This window comes from Lygodium microphyllum, chromosome 9 (genome assembly GCF_053477565.2).
Source record: "Lygodium microphyllum isolate KBCC chromosome 9, Lygodium_microphyllum_v1.1.10, whole genome shotgun sequence".
Classification (NCBI taxonomy): Eukaryota; Viridiplantae; Streptophyta; class Polypodiopsida; order Schizaeales; family Lygodiaceae; genus Lygodium; species Lygodium microphyllum.
Window position 1 is genome coordinate 43,552,645 of NC_141143.1, and position 12,921 is coordinate 43,565,565.

At 43.2% G+C, this 12,921-nt stretch overlaps 1 protein-coding gene and 1 long non-coding RNA gene across 3 annotated transcripts in view; one reads left to right on the forward strand and one right to left on the reverse strand.

Moving 5' to 3' along the window:
- Positions 1-12,921, reverse strand: part of LOC148030986 (MADS-box transcription factor 22-like) — a 151,244-nt gene that overhangs the window by 74,359 nt on the left and 63,964 nt on the right. The gene's annotated exons all lie outside the window — the stretch shown is intronic.
- The window catches only part of LOC148030987 (uncharacterized), a 38,624-nt gene continuing 29,060 nt past the window's right edge, over positions 3,358-12,921 (forward strand). The window contains exon 1 of the long non-coding RNA XR_015691793.1: positions 3,358-3,381. This is a non-coding gene — a long non-coding RNA (uncharacterized LOC148030987). The remainder of the gene's footprint in view (positions 3,382-12,921) is intronic.

A 12,921-nucleotide genomic window follows, 5' to 3' on the forward strand; every position in this document is an offset into this window, starting at 1 on the left:
GATGAGTCCGCACGTATACACTTAGCACGTTGGTGGTCATTATGATACTCACATGGCCACTGACTTATAACTTATTATATTTAGTTTGTTACGCCTACCTACAGCTGGAAAAGATATAGCACTAGTCGATTAGTATAGTCGGTTATGCACTGTTTGACATAGAAGGCCACTTTCCTTTATGTTATATCTTATCTATACTTTGTGTAGATTGTATAGTGTGTGGAAGAAGAAGAAAAAACCAGCAAGAAAACGTTTTGGCATCCATCTCTCTCCTTGTGTTCTTGAGTGAGGTTCCTCTTGTGTATACAGTGTGTGTTTGGCGCAGCACCTCAAGCACATCCTCCCATCACGCAATTCTTGACATGGTATCAAAGCTGCGTCACTCAGAGAGGCTGATTTCGAAGGCTGAAGTGAAGGAGAAGAAGCAAGGTTGGAGCAAGCAAGCAACGGGTAAGAAGCTCTCCCATTCTTCCACTCTCTCTTGGATAGTGCCTGTGGAGGCACCAAAAGCAGGGTGGAGCAAAAATCTCAGATTGCTGTGAGATTTGGTGTGCGAGCAGATTTGGTGTCCCGCAGTTATTTTGGGCATCTGAGGCCGTTTCAGGCTCCGTTTTAGAGCCACAAGGTTGCGGACAACAGTTTCAAGGTACAATGTGATTTCGGCTGTATTGACCAAAAGTGGGTGTGCAGATTACAGATTGCGAATCTATAATTTTTTAGGTGTTTACAAGAAGCAAACATAAGGTTTATCTGCAAATAGGTTGCAGATTACATGTATTATTGAGCAATCAGTGAAAAAGATTACTTGGTGTATTGCTGTGCACGTGTGGAAATCCCATCATTGAGAAGCTTAAAAAGAACAACTACCCTTCATTGAAGTTCCGTGTGACGAACTTCCTCATTGGAAAGGGCCCTTATGAGTATGTTTCAGGTAAAGAAAAGGAGCCAAAGCTGCGTATCCCTCCGACTGACGATGAGTTAAAAGCATGGAAAGACTGGAATGCGAATTTTTGCAGGTTTTTACAGCCAATAGTGTAGGCTGTTATAAACAGTTTTCAGCCATGAATAGGGCTGAAAGGAAGTATTTGTGTCTTATGGAACAAGAGCTGAAGCAAATTGATGTTTTACCTAAAGATGAAGAGATTTCAGGGTTATTTTATGGGCTGAATTATAATAATAGAATGGCTGAAATTTATACTGGCTGAAATTTATACAGCCATTCATGAAGAGAATCAAGCTGAAAATCAGTCCATACAAGTATGTACATTAGATATGTATGACATAATTCAAGAATTTGCAGATTATGAAGCTTTTGGACAGCCAAACAAGGATGAAGTAAGAGTAGAAACAAAGTATAAAACTGTTGATTAAAAGATTAAGCCAGTGGCTACTCCTCTACCGCCTGAAAGCGAAGGACTGGCAGAAAGGGTATCCAAACAGCCGCACTCCGACGGGTATGATGCGTTCTCTCAGGTCCACATTTTCTAAAGACGACCAATTGTCGGGGCTAAAATCCCATGATTGGCATAAGATATGTCAGGTTTGTGCTACGAATGGATTGTAATTAGCGTGGGCATTTTGCAATTTGGAAAGTAATCATTATTCATAATGCTTTCTCATTTGTGACAGTTTGTCCTACCGATCGCGATCGCAGGATGCCTAACTCCAAAAATTCGCGGGGCCACTTATAAGTTGTCGACTTTGGTGCAATGGATCTCACAGAAAGAGATTAAGACGTCCTCTATCGAATCCGCGAGGCGGGGAGCAGTGGAGACGGTCTGTCTCTTTGAGAAATACCTTCCCACTAGCATGCTTACGATACCAGTTCACCCTCTTGTGCAACTTGTGGACGAAGTGGAGATTGCTGGACCTGTCCATACGCGATGGATGTTCTTCATGGAGCGCTTCATGAAAACCCTGAAAGGCTTTGTGCGACAACGAGCTCGGCCACAAGGTAGCATGGCCGAAGGTTGGTTGGTATCAGAGGCGTTAGTGCATATTTCACAATAGCTACCAACGGTGGAACCAGACAATGAAATGCTATGGACGCTGAAGGACGATGATAGACTGACTGGAGATGTGGTGGTTGGAAATGGGGTAGAAAAAAGAATGGATGCCTCAATGGAAGAGAAGGTGAATCGCTTTTGTATGTTGCACCATGTCTCTATGGAGACGTGGCTCGCCAAGTACCAGATTGCAAGGCAAGATCGAGAGGAAGCGCGAGCTAAATTCCAACGTAGTATGCGTCATCGACTGATTCGATATCCCGAAGGCATGGAGGAGATGCCGCGGTTTATGTCAACGCGATGGTTGCATGGAGCCTTGACCGCAGCATCTCGCGAAGGGTCAGGGCGCTCTGCTAGATCTACTTCAGCACGATCGGATGCCTTGGCTTTGAGCAGACGATCTCGACGCTCACGACTTGGGCCAGAGGGAGAGAGTGCATCGGGATCACGGGAATGCTGCTGTGGAGACACGGATGTGGTGTCTCCGTCCACTCGTTCAGCTGGAGCTGCGTCACCTCCAGGATTTGTCACACCTGTGGGGATGTCTACTCCAATTACTCCGGCTTTTGCGCAGCCGTCAGCAAGTGGCATCCCTTTGGGTGCCACTCCGAGAGAGATTACCCCTGCAGGTACACCGGATGTAGAGGGGTCTCCTGGATATGCCCAGAAGCAAGGACGCAGATGGGAGATGACCCATCTTAGGCAGACTCCTAGGGGTTATAGATATCTGGTCGATAGTAGGTCAGGAGCCATCATCATGAATGATGAGGGGAGGAGGGTGATGGCTCGCATGAGAGAGTTGTGCCAACAAGTTTTTCGGCACAACGTCCTGGATCATTGGAAGAACATACCGGAGGGGAGCAAGGACTACATAGTAGCATCCTTGCACGAGGAGTTTCCGGTGCCAGCCGCAGCACATAGATTCTCTACGGGTTGGATGATGGATTGCATGCGTGCATACATGTCACACAGACGATCCCACACACGCAAGGCAATCAAGAGTGGGGCTGCAAAGCCCGAGTGGTTAGATGCAAACGACTGGCGCCGACTAAGGGAGGAGGCTACAGATTCTCCAGGACGTTGGAGTCAGCAGCACGAGGTGGCGAGGGCACGACTCAAGGCCGAAGTGGTCCATCATCTTGGGAGTGGCGGCCACAGGACATATTTGGAGGACTTAGTAAGTTTTTCCTTTGTTTTACTTGTTTGTTTTTTTGAAATATTCTTTGTACTGACAATCATGTTTCTAACAGTTAGCATTTTGTTTTCTTTGCAGCACTCCATTACAAATCGCGATCCGATAGGCCTTGAGACTCGATATGCAGAGAGGCACGGTCTCGATGCATTAATCGACCGATTGTATAGACGCGGCGGCCCTGTAAGTCACTCATCCTTCTTGTCCGTAGTTACCATGAGATATTTGAATACATTATTATATGGTGGATTGATGTATTGTTTCTTTTTCTGCAAAGTCCGTTCGATGCTCCTTTGCGACGGAACGAGCTTTGAGGGGACGAGGATTTATAGCTCGCCCTTGGATCCTTAGAGCTCACACACCTTTATTTTTTAGTCACTTGATCTATGTAGACATTTTCTATGTATTAGTGATATCCTGTCATGATTGTACCAATCGCTTTTTATGCGATCATGTATTTATTTCATATATCAGTTTTATGATTTCAGTATACATTCTTTTTGTTTGCAAGCGCTTTGTATACAATAGGGCAGAAACTATTTTGTATGGCTCTCATACAGCACACAGTACTATATGTAGCAGGGCAGCCACAAATTTTTTTTTTCCCTATTATCGTTGCTATTAGCGTCGCAAATTTTACTGCTCGCGTCGCTATTGCCGTCGCTATACGCGTCGCAAAACGTCGCTATCAGCTTTGCTATTGGGGTCGCTATCCACGTCGTCAATGCGACGCTAATAGCGACACTAATAACGACGTTTCTATGGCGTCGTTAATAACGACGCTTTTTGCGACGACGGGGGCAATTTTTGTTGTTTGTATTTTCGTCGCTTTAAACGTCGGTATAAGGCCTATATCTTGTAGTACTTGCCACACTCCAAGTAAGCTATGGAGGAAGGAAGATCTAGGTGGCATGATCTAGGGAGTCATGAAGATCCATCTCAAGGATAGTCTCCCAACCACCTCCAAGCCTCTGCACTCCTAGGAACACCCTCCTGTAGAAGGAATTTCTAGGTTTGCCCACCTGGTGTTAGACCATGGACCACTAGCTTGCCCAAAAGGGCTAGGATCTAAAACTCTGGGTTGATGATCCCAAGCCCTCCCTTAGACCGATGCCGGATGATAGTCGCCCATGGCACCTTGGCCTGGGAATCCTTGGAATCATCTGAGCCGGCCCAGAGAAAATTCTGCACTAGGCAGCAAAGTTGAACCACAGAAGACCAGAAGAAGCACCAACAAGAGGCAATGTACCAAGCAATCGCGAGGAGGACCAAGTTGATCACCAAGGCTCTGCCTGCCAAGGAAAGGCGGACACTACTCCAGTAGGTCACGTTCCACCTAATAGAGTCGAGAATCAGAATAAACTGTTGGGCACGACTGATCTCGAGTCCCACCTAGAACCCTAGATGTCGGACACTACTCCAGTAGGTCACGTTCCACCTAATAGAGTCGAGAATCAGAATAAACTGTTGGGTACGACTCATCTCGAGTCCCACCTGGAACCCTAGATATCGGGCACCCCACTCCGTGCTAGAGTCCGGATCTGTAAGAAAACCAACCAACTTTCACCAGTTGATTTTTTCTCCAGTGCAAAATACCTCCAAAGCTAGGCTCACTCTCTCCAACATCAATTCATCATCCTCTACATAAAGAGCGGTTATTGCAAATCATAGTTGGAAGCATGAGAGTGTGCACAAGAGGGAGAGAGAAAACTCAGGTACAAGAACAAGATCTTGTTTGGTCAGTTGTTCAAGGTACAACTAGTACACTCTCCTCTACTTGAGTGTGTACTTTAGGTTGTTTATATAGCCTCTAGAGGAGTTAGGGTTAGGATTTCCCATATCCTCCAATCCATTTACACCTAGCTACCCTTATCCTCTCCAGTGTAAGGGCAGTTCCCATGCTTATCTTCTAACACCCCTCCTCAATGCCAGGTGGCATTGGATAAAGCATGATAGGATACCTCCCCTTAATTCACAATGAGATGCCTTTATAAATCAAGCTACAAGGGAAGGTTATATGTAGAGAGTGTTACAAGACTCAAAAGAGTCGGTCATCTATGGATTGGGAGTCAAAGTTGGCCTCCAATTCCTTAGGTACTTCTGAAACACTAGGACACTTATACTTGTGATATGCCCCACCTTTTTGCATTTATTGCACTTCATTTTGTTAGGATATTTCTTCCAACTATTGCTCACAATATGCCATTTTTTGTGATAGAAGGAGCACTTACTAGAAACTGTATAGACTAACACTTGCTCACGGGAAGTAAATGCTAAAGACTCTTTAGTATGGTTTCTCTTCTCTTCATCCAGGCATGACTGGATGGTACTTGCTAAAGTTGGGTTCGGGATAATAGTTAAGGTAGTCACAAGGGTTGGAAAAGCCTTCTTCACTGACTTTAGCAGGATGGTAATGGCATCTTCATCATGGATGGGTGCTTGAACGGAGGCAAGCTGTGCCATAAGCCCCTACATTTGTGAAATAAACTTGCTTAGACCTTCTCCCTATTTGTATTCCAAGCTAAAAAAATCAATCTTGAGAAACATCTCGGAGTTCTTCCTCCTTCTAGCACTGTAGAGCCTTTCAAGCTCATCACACTTTTCTTTGGCAGTTGAGAGTTGGTCAAAGTGATGAATTAAAGATTCATCTAAATAAAGCATGATGATTGCCTGAGCCCATTCATCATCTTCTACATCAAGGGGATTTGATGGGTCAATTACTTTGGTCCCTTTTATGAAGGGCTAGTAGAATCTTTCGATCATTTTGCATTTGATCAAGGCTTGCCAAGGATGGAAATCTTTTCCATTAAATTTTGGAATTTGAGGGCAGATATCAGCATAAGTTGTGGCCATTGGAAAGGTCTTACCACTTGCTAGGACAAGGGCAGTGTCTAGTCCCTTACAAACTTGCCAATGAATGCGGAAGCAAATCAAGGACACCCTTATAAACAATTGATATCAAAGTTGTAATGAAGAGAAACGCTGAAAATCATACCTATGTAGTATTTCAAAATATGACTTTGGTGGTCCTTTCTTATGTACAATCTTCTTCCGGTCTTTTTAGGCTTCAATGGTGTGAGCCTAGACTGGAATTCTCGCTCCTCCTTGTGGTATGGTTTAGTAGATGAACCTTGTGTTGGACAAGGATGGTCTTTGATTTCAATGCTTGTTGTAGATGACTCCGAGGAGAGTACAATGATACTCATCTCTCTAATTTTATCGACCAAGGTATTTGAAAGAAACCACACATGATATACAGCAAGCAACACAAGTTTAGGATAGGATGGTCTATGTGTTTATAGTTGTACACATAGCCTTACAAAATGAAGTCGAGCACTTAATGGTTTTAATTTTATGATGAAAAAACTTAGATTGTGTAAATACTAGCAACAAAATGATTGAGCAATGTGCTTGAGTGCTTACAAGCACTCATCTCTAGTTTATGCTACTGGAGATGGTAGATGTTGATCTTGATGAGCTTAGTGATGCCTTACCAAGTGAAAGAACCTATGAAATCGAGTTCCCAGATTGGTAACTAACTCTGGAAGAGATAACTCAGTGATTAAAATCATTGTTAGTGATAGCAGAAGATGAGAAAAAACAAGAAGGTCAAGCTTTCAAGCTTGTGGATATGGTTGCCATGAAACCCACAGGTAGGATTGGACTCTGTGGAAGCACCAAAGGAAGAATTTTTGGGAACCCTCTTGGGTGGAGATAGCCCACTTGGGGGGCTATCAAAGCCTCATGGTCACCACCATTATTGCGCCTACTCCAGGCCGCTACAAGCTCTAGGACTTCACGCTATCAGAATTGCACTGATTTCTACATTTGCTGAAATGTTGCCCTCCACGTTGTCCAATGTTAGTGAGAGATGCGCCGTGCTAGACCACCCTAAGCTAAGAATGAAGTATCCAAAAGAAATAAAGAGCTAATACTGCCTCTTTTGCTCACACCAGCTCCTCCAAGGTTAGGGGGTCTAGCTGGCTATGGTGGAAAAGAAGGTAACTAAGATGGCAAGAGTTCTTCTTGTGCACTTAGATGTATAAAGAGGCTGAGCGAAGCAAAGGGATCAGAGGTGGCTCTGATACCATGTTGCAAATCAGAGTTGGAAGAATGAGTGTGTGCACAAGAGGGAGAGAGAGAGAGAGCTCAAGTGCAAAAACAAGATCTTGTTTAGTTAGTTGTTCAAGGTACAACTAGTACACTCTCCTCTACTTGAGTGTGTACTTTAGGCTGTTTATATAGCCTCTAGAGGAGTTAGGGCTTGGGTTTTCCCTGTCCTCCAATCCATTTACACCTAGCTATCCTTATCATCTCCAGTGTAAGGAGAGTTCCCATGCTTATCTTTCAATAGCAGTATTATCTGCATACTCTGAGTCTAGCAGCTCAGTCTCCTCCCTCATCGGAAGTCAAAGGCCACGTAGCCCGCTCACACATGAGCAGAGGAAGTAGGACATCACCTCCGCAAATAGTAAAAACAGATACGAGGCAAGAGAGCAGCCTTGCCAGACAACTCTCTCTAGCCGAAATTCCTCCCCTCTCTTGCCACTTATGAGAACCCTGCTAGTGGCCGATCTATAAAGTGCAAAAACCCCACACATCCATGCTTGGGGGAAGCCCAATCCTAGGGGAAGCCAAATCTCACCATGGTGTCCCTAAGAAGTCCCAGTGAGCCCTATCATAGACCTTCTCCAAATTTAGGAGTACAAACAATCCTTGACCACTGTACTGAGCCCACTCGATCGCCTTGAAGAAAGTGAAGACATTGTCTAGGATGCTCCTATCCTGGACAAAACTTGTTTGGGTATCATAAATGATGTTTGGAAGCACGGGGCAGAGTCGACTACAGATCATCTTGGCCATTGCCCTATAGGCCATTGACAACAAGGTGATCCGTCTCCACTAGGACAGCTCCAATCTGTCTTCCCCTTTGGGGGAGGAGACTGACAAGACCTGCTAATAAACTTCCTAGCATCTGGCCTAAGCTAAAAAATCTCACGAAAGGCCGGTATTAGGGGGTCCTTCACCACCTCCCAGTAGGTAGTGAAGAAGGCCTCAACTTACTCCTCTATGAAGGGGTCTAGGAGGGAGCGTCCCATCTCCTCTGTGACAAGGAACGGAATGCAATCCCATACCTGTTGTCTACAATGTTGTACTCTGGCTGGGACTACCTCATGGTGAATAAGTTGTATGTAGAAGTCAGTGGCAATCTCCATCACCTCATCTGGGCTAGAGAGAGTCCTCCCATACTCTTGGGGATAAAGGCGCCTCTACCTAGCCGCTCGTGTATTACTACACTTAGAGTACCTACCACTACACACTCCAAGTGGCGGGCACCCATCATTGTCACTTTATTCTTTATTCTTTTAGTGACAGTTTGAATAAAGGAAGGCCCGGTCACACATTTTTACTGTTGGAGTTTCCATTTGGTCTCTCTCTCTTTCTTGCTCGTGCTCTCGCCATAGCTCTTTCAAACAATCTTGGATCCTTCTTTCCTTTCAACTCGTATTAGAGCATGGTTATTCGAGCATTCTGACTTGGTTCGTGACTCCTTTAGCTTCCTATTGATTACCTACACTCATTGGGTCTCCTTCCCAGCAGCCATAGCCGACTCTTTCGAGCTCCCCCCGGCTTTCTGAGCACCTACCCAGCCCATTTGGGCATCCTCAAGGCATTCCTTCAAAGGTATTGAAGCTCTATTTTGTTATTTTACTTTAGTCCATAGGTTTTATGAAGCAATGCAGTCGTATCCTCTTGCTTTTTGTGATGCCTACTCTCTATCGGTGACTTTTCCCTTCAAGAGGGAGCTCTTAGGGGCCCTTGACTACTTCCCCAACCTTGTCTTGACTTTGCCCAGCCCTTCCATAAGCCCCAAATCAGTTTGGGCCAGCTTAAAGACTTGCAAAAAAAAAAATTACTTCAGCCCTCCCTTGTCACTCATTAGCAGCTTGAAAACACTTCATTTGGCACTTGGAAACACCCCCTTGATGCTCAACATTGGTGGTTATCATTGGAATTGATTTGTGGACTAATTTACCTTAGTCCAGGAGTTTTTTCTAGAGTCCACAAGGAGCCACAAACAGTGTTACATCACCACTTTATGTTTATGCTTGGATGGCATTGACATTGGTTGCTCGGTTGTGGTCCCGAATGCTCCCCGAATGCTGGGGAATGTATGCCTATGATATGAGATGCTTTTGGGGCTGAATTTGCTCAGTCCTTGATTGTTTTACTTAGTCCACAAGCAGCACAAAACAGGGCATCCACCTATCATTACACTTTATACTCATGATACATAGTCATTTGATACCCAATTATGCCCGGTTGGTGCCTATACATATGGGAAAGTACGCCTATGTTTGTCTATGGTTTTGAGCTTGGATTGAGCCACAGTTTGCTCAATTTTGGATGTTTATTTTCTGCTCGAATATTCAATGCTGAAGCTTATTTGATTATGTTTGGATATGCCTGTTGGACAAGCTATACCTTGGATGTATACATTGATGTAGTGACTCTCGGGGATCAACATAGAGCTTGGATTTTCTCTCAAATCATTGGTTGAGCTTGAGCTCGCTTTGCATAGCATTGGGATCTTCATCTCTGATGTACTTATGGTGTCGTAGCACGTAGGGTTGAAGGTCACCACAGGGGTTTGGCAAGAGAAGAAGGTATGGGGGTCCAAGAGCTTAGACTCCAGAGATGGTAGAGATAAGAGAAGGGTTGAAGGTTTCAAGCCAAGTTCTTGAAGATAAGTGACAACAGGGTGAAGGTAGATTCAAGGAGAGGAGTAGATGGAACAGAAGGTGTTCGAAGAGATTAAAGATGTAGAAGAATACTTCAAAAAAGAATTCGAAAATATAGAGAAATACTAACAGATATTAAGCTTGTCAGTTTCTTTCAGCATTAAGAGAAAATATAACTCTAATAGACAAAAACGTGTACAAAATAATACCTTCCTCTATGCTACTCAGATCCTTCTAATGGCATTGAAAGGGGGGTTCAATATCAGGACGCCTGGCCAGAATCCTACCAGATCACTCATTCTTCATCTCTCACTTTTGGAGTGCTTTCACTGCCTGAAAATAGCAATCGCACGTCGCGCAATATCGCTAATCTTTCTTTTTACATAAAATCCTCTCAAGTTAGCTCAAAACTATATGCTTTCTTTTATATGTCATCCTAATCTAGAAGTTGTCTATAGTTTTGTAGATTTTTTTCCAATAGATAATATCTAGAATATTAAAAGTTGACAAAAATCTAATATTTTGAACCATGGATACTAACACTAATGTCTAAAATGGCATTGGCTCTCTAAGTATAAAAGGAAGCCACACACTAGATTTTTGTACATGGTGTGTGTGTAGCGGCACGACATCCACCCCCTCCTAACCTGCACATCCTCTGGCATGTGCCAAAGTATTACGGATTTGCAGTATCAGACGAAGTATCTTCTACCTTGTCAATGTCTTCATCTTCTTCCTCTTCTTCTTCCTCTATGTCTTCATCCTCTTGAATTATATTCAAGTCTTCTAGCTCATATGTTAAACTTTCTCTTCGTTTGAAGAGCTTGATTCTTTTTTCAGCTATGGGTATCTTCATGCTTGTTCCATCCAATTCAGCCAATGAATATGTGGCATTGTCCTGAAGGACCTTTACCACATATGGGCCAAACTAATGCTTCACCATCTTCTTAGAAGCACTGTATTGATTGTCTAAGCTACTGTCATAGACAAGCACCCAGTCGTTTTCTTGAATTGCTATTGCCCGAAGTCAATGTCACTTATCAAATCTTCTTTTGTTCTTTAGTCTTGCTGTCTTTAGCTTCTCAATAGCTCCTTGAACATCTTCAAGCCTTCTTTTTAGTGGCCATATGCACAAAGTCAGCAACTCTTCTCTACTGATACCTTCAAGGTAGAAGAATCCATGTGAGAATAGATTTTTCAATTGGCATAATTGGTTGTTGTCCATATATAAGTTCAGTCAGCATATAGCAAGTCACTGAACTGTGAGTAATCCGATCAACCCATAATGCAAAAGGTAACATTTTAGGCCATTCTTCTATCTTTCCTCTACAAGACTTTGCTAGAGCTTTGAGAATAGGTTGATGACCTCTCTCACTCTTTCCATTGCCTTCAGGGTTGTAGGTTGATGTTAAAGCTAACTTAATACCCAATTGAGCAAAGAAGTTGCGTGCCTCATCAGCATCTAACTATCCTCTATCTACAGTTACTTTACCCACACAACCATATCTACAAAACACTTCTTCAAGTAAAAAACGACAAACAGCTTGAGTGGATTTGGTTGTTAAGGCTTTTCCTTCAACTTGATTGGTTAGATCATGTCTTGCAAGCACTAAATACCGCATATTCCATATTCCTGTAGGCATGGTTACAAGATCAATAACCCATCTATAATGTATAGACAAGGGATAAGTGGATTGTAACCCATCTCGATGCTTAACCATAGAATACATTTGACACACATAACAGGTTTCAACAAAATGTGCTATGTTCCAATACATATTTTGCCACCAATATTTTTCTTTGACTTTACTAAAGGTTCCCCATATGCCTCTATGGCAAGCCCACAAGCTTTCATGAAATTCCTTCATTACCTGTTGTTGCAATCTTTTGTTACCTAAAACTCGGACAGGCGCTCCTTTCTTATTCTTTGCGTGCTTGTATAGATGTCTTTCTTTAAGAAAAAGGCCATAAGCTTTCCTCTTGATATGCTTAAACTCCTCATCAGTCCAAGTCTCCTTCTTCTTCATTATGCTCAAATATTGGCCGATCTTCAACCAATCTTCTTCATAATCTTCTTCAAGGAAATGAACTAGAACTTGAGCAATGCAATGAGCATGCTGGCTTCTAGTTGACTATCATGTTGTTTTCAGCTTTGGACCAGCATATGCAGTAACTGAAAATGTATTTTCAGCAGCCATGGAAAGAAATTTAGTGTGGATCAGCCTAAAGATGCAAATCAGCCACCTCTAAAGCATATTATGGAAGAGGTCAGTCAGGAGCAAAAACAGGATAACAAACAAGAGGGCAAAAAAAAGGGCAAGCAGCCAAAATATAAGTTGCAATCTGACATTGAGACAGCCACAGATCTTAAGAACGTTCTTGAAGAACGGATCTTAAATAGTCGGGTGGAATTTACCTTGGGAGAGGTGCTTGGTATTACCAAGCGAGAATTTCATAATGAGATCATTGACATAATTAAAAGGAAGCGTCAGTTTCTTGGTGATACCACTAGTACATTGCTGCAATTTAAAGAGCAAACTGGTTTGTTGAGTATTCGAGCTGAATATGAGCATGAAGTAAATACAGGATTGTCTATGCAGGATGCTACTAATCAATGGACAACATGTGGAAAAAAGAAGGAAGTGGCTGAAAATGCATTATCTTGTAGCAATATGCATGGTGGAGTAAGGCAAATGCAACAATATGGAGAAGAGACTCTAGGATTTTTTCCTCGAAGTCACTACTCACGAAATCATTGGGCTGGAGCTACCACTGAAACGGTAGTGAAAATAGGGGAATGTGAAACTCCTTGTGTTGCTTTACTTGACCATGGGTGTGAGATGAATGTTATTGAGCGGGGATTGTATGAAAATGCTGCATAGCCTGTAGACATTGATCATGGTTCGCGAATGAGGGCTGCAAATAATTCTTCATGAGAGCTCTATGCTACATGTCCTAATGTAAAAGTGACGATTGGTAA